Source organism: Pseudophryne corroboree, chromosome 10 (assembly GCF_028390025.1).
Source record: "Pseudophryne corroboree isolate aPseCor3 chromosome 10, aPseCor3.hap2, whole genome shotgun sequence".
NCBI lineage: Eukaryota > Metazoa > Chordata > Amphibia > Anura > Myobatrachidae > Pseudophryne > Pseudophryne corroboree.
In genome coordinates, this window is record NC_086453.1 from 108,737,502 (window position 1) to 108,743,401 (window position 5,900).

General features: G+C 44.5%; 1 long non-coding RNA gene across 1 annotated transcript; it reads right to left on the reverse strand.

Annotated features, from left to right (window-relative positions):
- Positions 1 to 3,626: 3,626 nt before the first annotated feature.
- Positions 3,627 to 5,677, reverse strand: LOC134965064 (uncharacterized). Its single transcript, XR_010188296.1, has 3 exons — positions 5,510 to 5,677; positions 3,823 to 3,972; positions 3,627 to 3,713 (listed from the first exon to the last, which is right to left on the reverse strand). It is a non-coding gene; the product is annotated as an uncharacterized LOC134965064 (long non-coding RNA).
- Between the last annotated feature and the right edge of the window lie 223 nt (positions 5,678 to 5,900).

Sequence of the window (5,900 nt, forward strand, 5' to 3'; positions counted from 1 at the left end):
ACTGTACTCCTGCTATAGCTGCTCCCCAGTCCCCACAATTAAGCAGTGTGAGCACTCAGCACAGATATATCATGCAGCACACTGAGCACAGATATGGTGGTATGGAGCGTTTTTTTCAGGCAGAGAACAGATAAAAACTGGTGGTCACTTATCAGCAAAACTCTGCACTGTACTCCTCCTAACAGCTGCTCCCCAATCCTCCCCACAATTATAGTAATAAACAAGCAATCAACTGTCTCTTCTACAATAAATAAACGGAGAGGACGCCAGCCACGTCCTCTCCCTATCATCTCCAATGCACGTGTGAAAATGGCGGTGACGCGTGGCTGCTTATATAGAATCCGAATCTCGCGACAATCTGACAGCGGGATGATGACGTTCGGGCGCGCTCGGGTTAACCGAGCCATACGGGAGAATCCGAGTATGGCTCTGACCCGTGTAAAAAGGGTGAAGTTCGGGGGGGTTCGGTTTCCGAGAAACCGAATCCGCTCATCACTAATTTACTCACGCCCGAATGAAGATTTTTCATCGTTGAAGTGATCGGAGTGTGATTGACAGGAAGTGGATGTTTCTGGGCGGAAACTGCCCGTTTTTTGGGAGTGTGCGGAAAAATGCAGGCGTGTCAGGGAAAAACGCGGGAGTGTCTGGAGAAACGGGGGAGTGGCTGGCCGAATGCTGGGCGTGTGTGTGACGTCAAACCAGGAACGAAACTGACTGAGTTGATCGCTATTTGTGAGTAAGTCTCGAGCTACTCAGAAACTGCTAAGAATTTTTGTTCGCAATTCTGCTAATCTTTCGTTCGCTATTCTGCTAAGCGAAGATACACTCCCAGAGGGCGGCGGCTTAGCGTGTGCAATGCTGCTAAAAGCAGCTAGCGAGCGAACAACTCGGAATCACCCCCTATGTTCAGGAATTGCTCCCTGCTATATGTCCCTATATATTTACGTTATACAGTAATATAAAATTGGCTAGCATAGTCTCTGAATATATAATATAAGTCCAGCGTTGCGGCACTCGACACAATAAAAACCAGTAAGCCAGCAGGATGAATTTAATCCACTGTACTGCTGGTCTTTATTGTGCCGACTGCCGCACCGCTGGACTTATACATGGTATTTAGTGCAGGCACCGCAAAGGTTATATATAGTTATCACGGTGTGCCGGATCTGTGGCTATATATATATATATATATATATATATATATATAATCATGATACCGGCACTCACATGCTCACACGGGGCATCCTTGGCCAGGTGCCCTGTAGACAAACTGCCCTTGGTCAGTGTGTCCAATACTGCTTCCAAGGGCGGCACTCCGTAATAAATCAAATAGACACAGTGTTGTTTTGCACAGTGCTGTTATACATACATACAGTATATGTAAAGCAAAAATGAAGGGTCCACTCAATGAGTAAAAGTTAACAACCATGTTTTTACTGAAGTATAAAGGTCACATACATCTCAGTTGGAGGATGTAATGGACACGCTGACGTCACATGCCGGTTCCGATGTACATAGGACTGTACTGAATATCATAGAGACACAGTATGGTGGATTGTATACCTGGCGACTATCCGGAAGCACTAAAGCAGCGGTGGCCAACCTGTGGCTCTTGAGCCTCATGCGGCTCTTTCTTTATTCAAATGTGGCTCCTGACACTCGAAGTCACGTGACCACAACAGATCCAAAAACTGCTGCAGTCCAGCCAGACAGGCAGCAGCAACACTACGGAGACTGAGAACTGAGGGGTAAATTTACTAAGATTCGTAATTTCCAGAATCATGTCCAAGTTCAATCACGAATGACATCGACAGTGTAAAATTGCAACTTTTTGAATTGATTACGACTAATTTACTAAGCTGTCGTATTCGTATTTTTCGTTTCTTCCGATGTCGATGTCATTCGTGCTTTTCTGCTGTAGATTGCGGCCGCGTTTGCTGTTTCGCGGCCGCGTTTATGGGTTTTTTTACGACTGCGTCACATATCTGTTACGGCAGTGATTTAGAAATTGCTGCCGCGTTTTTAGTCCTAAGTTTCGTTTTCGTCACGCGGCCGTGATTGGTTGTATTCGTGAAGGAGGAGTGTCTGTGCATATTACTATAAAACCGCCCCAAACACACCGCACCTCGTGGGTTTAGCTAGTGGAGAGGAGAGAGGAAGGTGTATTTGGAGTTGGTGAGTTTGGTGGAGTTTTTGGTGGATTTGGAGAGGAGTTTGGTGATTGTTGAGTGCTGTACTGTGTGTGTAAGTAGTCTTGTCATATTTGTAGTATTGTTATTTCACAGTTTGTCTACTTTTTTGTCCTTGTTTTTTTTTTACAGTCTTTTGTCATTGTTTGTGAGTGAGTGAGTGAGCGTGTGTGTTGGCTGTGTGGTGTGTAGTAGTAGGAGTAGTGGAGGAGTGTGTTTTGTGTTTTGATTTTTCAGTGTTTTTTGTTGTTTGTCATGTCAGACTCAGAGGTCAGTGTGGTGGCGGAGGTTAGTGAGGTGGAGGCTGGTAGTGAGGTGGAGGCTGGTAGTGAGGTGGAGGCTGTTAGTGAGGTGGAGGGGGGTAGTGAGAGGGAGGATGTTAGTGAGGAGGAGGAGGAGGGGGTGCCTGTTGCTGTATTTTCCAGTGATAGTGATGGTGTTGTGGCTCCGCAGCCACGCACCACTACCAAGACTGGCAGGAATATAAAGTTCAGCTATGCTGAAAACATGGCTTTGGTGCGTGAGCTGATGAAGCACCATCGCCAATTGTTTGGTCAGGATGCTGGCAAGGTGTCCTCCCGCAGGAAGTCTGTCCTGTGGGGGCAAGTAATACTTGCCGTGAATAGTGAGGGTGTGGTGAGGCGGACTGAGGACACGTGCCGCAAGAGGTTTTATGATATTAAGCGGCGTGTCAAGGCCAAGATGGCCAAAGAGGCCAAATCTGCAAGAAAAACCGGAGGTGGCCCCCCTTTCCGGGCCACTTATCGGGACTGGGAGGAGCCTGTGCGGGCATTGATTCCTGCCGAAGTGGTGTCTGCTACTCATGTCCGGGATTCGGACCGACCCACGCAGGATGGTAAGTTTGATGTGTTATATTTTTATTTAAATGTCCTCTAAATGTTGTAAATGTCATTTTTAAAGGGTAAAGGATGCATAAATTGTGTTTCACATATTGCAGGCCTATGCACCCTTAAGGTGTGTTTGTGTTTAGAATGTGCTTTTTTCACCTTGCATTGGCTGTTTGGTAAATTTAATATTGCGCAAAAACATGTGCAATGGCTTTTTAATTTTTTACAAAAAATTTTGTTTTTTTTGACGATATTGCTTGGACATCTGTGTTGTCTGCTTATTTTAAAAAGATTTTTGTATTTATTTACTTCTGAAAAACGGTGCAATTATTTCAACATTAAATTTGAGAAACATTTGCAAGTAGTCAATCTCTGCAATATCTGAGGCATAATTATAAAATGTAACAGATTTATTGTGTGCAACATCATGTACATTTGGATATACACCACAAAAAAATGATGCTTGAAGCTCTTAATCAGAAATTATTTGTTTATCCAATACATAATAGATGGTTACAGTACAATAAGGCTTTGCAGGGGTTTTTTTTACACAAAGCATGGTAATAATGTTTGGTACACTTTTTCAACAGTCCCACAGACCAGCCGGCCAGACAGGCCTCAGACAAGTCAGGATGAGGCTGGGATTGCAGGTAAGACTTCAGTGTAGTCACATATTCTGCAAACACATAGAAGTACAAAATATTAATGTTTATATTTTCACATAGGTTCTGCTTCTGGAAGCCGACCTCCTGTAAGGCGCCCATCACAGGGCTTGGGCCACTTACCCAGGAGGCCAAGTAAGACACGGCGTCTTGGCTCGGAATCTGCGGCTCCATCATCCCCACCCAGGCGACGACTTTCGGCAGTGTCACCCCAGCCACCACTGGCACTATTGGCGAGTTCGCAGAGTGATGAGCCCCGATCCCCTCAGTTATCTGGTGAGTAAAAACAGAAATTAAACACATAGGCAATAATATACACAGTACAGTTAATATGTTGTTAGTTGGTTTTGAGATTACATGTTTTCCAGAACAAGCAATGTGATGTTACGTCTTCAATTGCTAAAGGTGAAAAAAAATTATTTTATAAGGTCTTAGTGGATGTTCTCGCCAACATCATTTTTAATAAATATCTGAATTTTTTAAAAATTTGCCCCACACACGTGCACATTTAAATAAAATAACAATAAAATTCCATTAAAAAAAAAGCATCCACAACATTATAGTGTTCACACATCTCCCCTGTCCAGTATGTAGATGGCTTACTTGCTCCGCTCCTCTGGACTATCCAGGTAAGTAGTCTATATCGTGGTCAGGGGAGGGAATCTAACAGTGTAATGCTGTGGAGGGGAGTTAGTTAGGTGAGGATTATGCAAATCTGTCTATGTGGCCGCCTGTGTTGGTATATATGTTTTTGAGCATAAAAAACATTATAAGTTTATAAAATCAACGCCAAAAAGTTAAAAAATGGAGTATTATGAATGTAGTAATGTGTAGAAGTAGCCTTGCTAAAAATTTACAAATAAACATTGCATGTTGGCCACCCAGCTTGATGGCCGACGTGGACCAGCAGGGACAAGACCAACAGGCAACCATCACACTGCAACTTACACCTGTTGACCCAAGCCAGCCAATACAGCTGCAGGATATCCCCCAAGCCTCCATCAGTCCACAACTGGCACAAGCTCCGCCCCCAAGCCAAATACCAGATGATTTTTGGGCCAGTTGGACAAGCCAACAGGCACAAAGCAATGCCAGCCTGACCGCACATACACAACACCTTGCCAGTCTGCCCCATCATCTACCGCGTATTAGTCGCAACTCGGGCAGACTGATTGTACAAGTAGGGCGAATGGCAACCTCAATGGAGCAAATAAGGGCTGACAACAGCCAAATGCTTGCTCATTTATCGCGCATCATAGATGAGCAACAGCGCCATCAGCAGGCACTCGTTCAGCTCATTCAGCACAACCAAGTGGTGAATGAGTCGTTATCCAGGATTGTAGCCAGCCACACTGCAACCAACACTCAGCTGATTGCAAGCCTTAATAATTTGAGCAGCAATATTTCATTGATGGGAGCTCACCAAGTAACCTCCAGCTCGGGGACCACGACCCCTATCCAAACGCCAGTAACCTCCCCTGTTCGGCGTTCCTCCAGAGCACGTGCCAGTGAGCCAGCACAAAGCTCAGCACCCAGCACACACAAGCGGAAAAAATAACCCCAATGTGATTGGCAAAATAAAAATTTGTATTTGACAAACACACAACTTCCTGTGTCCGTCTCAAACATTGTCGAAGCTGCTCTGTATGTATGTATGTTTTTCATGGGTAATGACTGAAAATGTATTTTTAGCATAAACTAAGTACAATGGACACACCACTATAAACTACAAACAGTAAGTAACAAAACACACAATAGAAAGTAGTGCAAAGTGTTTAGTCAAGGATAATTACAGCCTACTAAAACTGACCTGAAAAATAGCGCAGGATCACTTCTTGCCGTACCTGCCTCCCTACATATGTACTCACACTGTCACCAGATGGGTCTAACTCCTCTGCTTGCCGACTGCTTTCTCCCTCATCATGTGCCAGATGTTGGGTTAAACACAGATTATGGAGAAAACAGCAGCAGAACACAATTCTAGTCACCTTTGAGGGACTATACAGCAAAAGGCCAGCAGATTTATCCAGACACCGAAACCGTGACTTCAGCACACCAAAACATCTTTCTATCACATTCCGCGTAGCCTTATGTGCATGATTGTAACTGTGTTCAGCAGGAGAATCAGGTTGGGACAATGGAGTAAGGAGCCAAGAGTAGCAGCCGTAACCCCCATCACCTGAAAAACAGATATAGTCCAC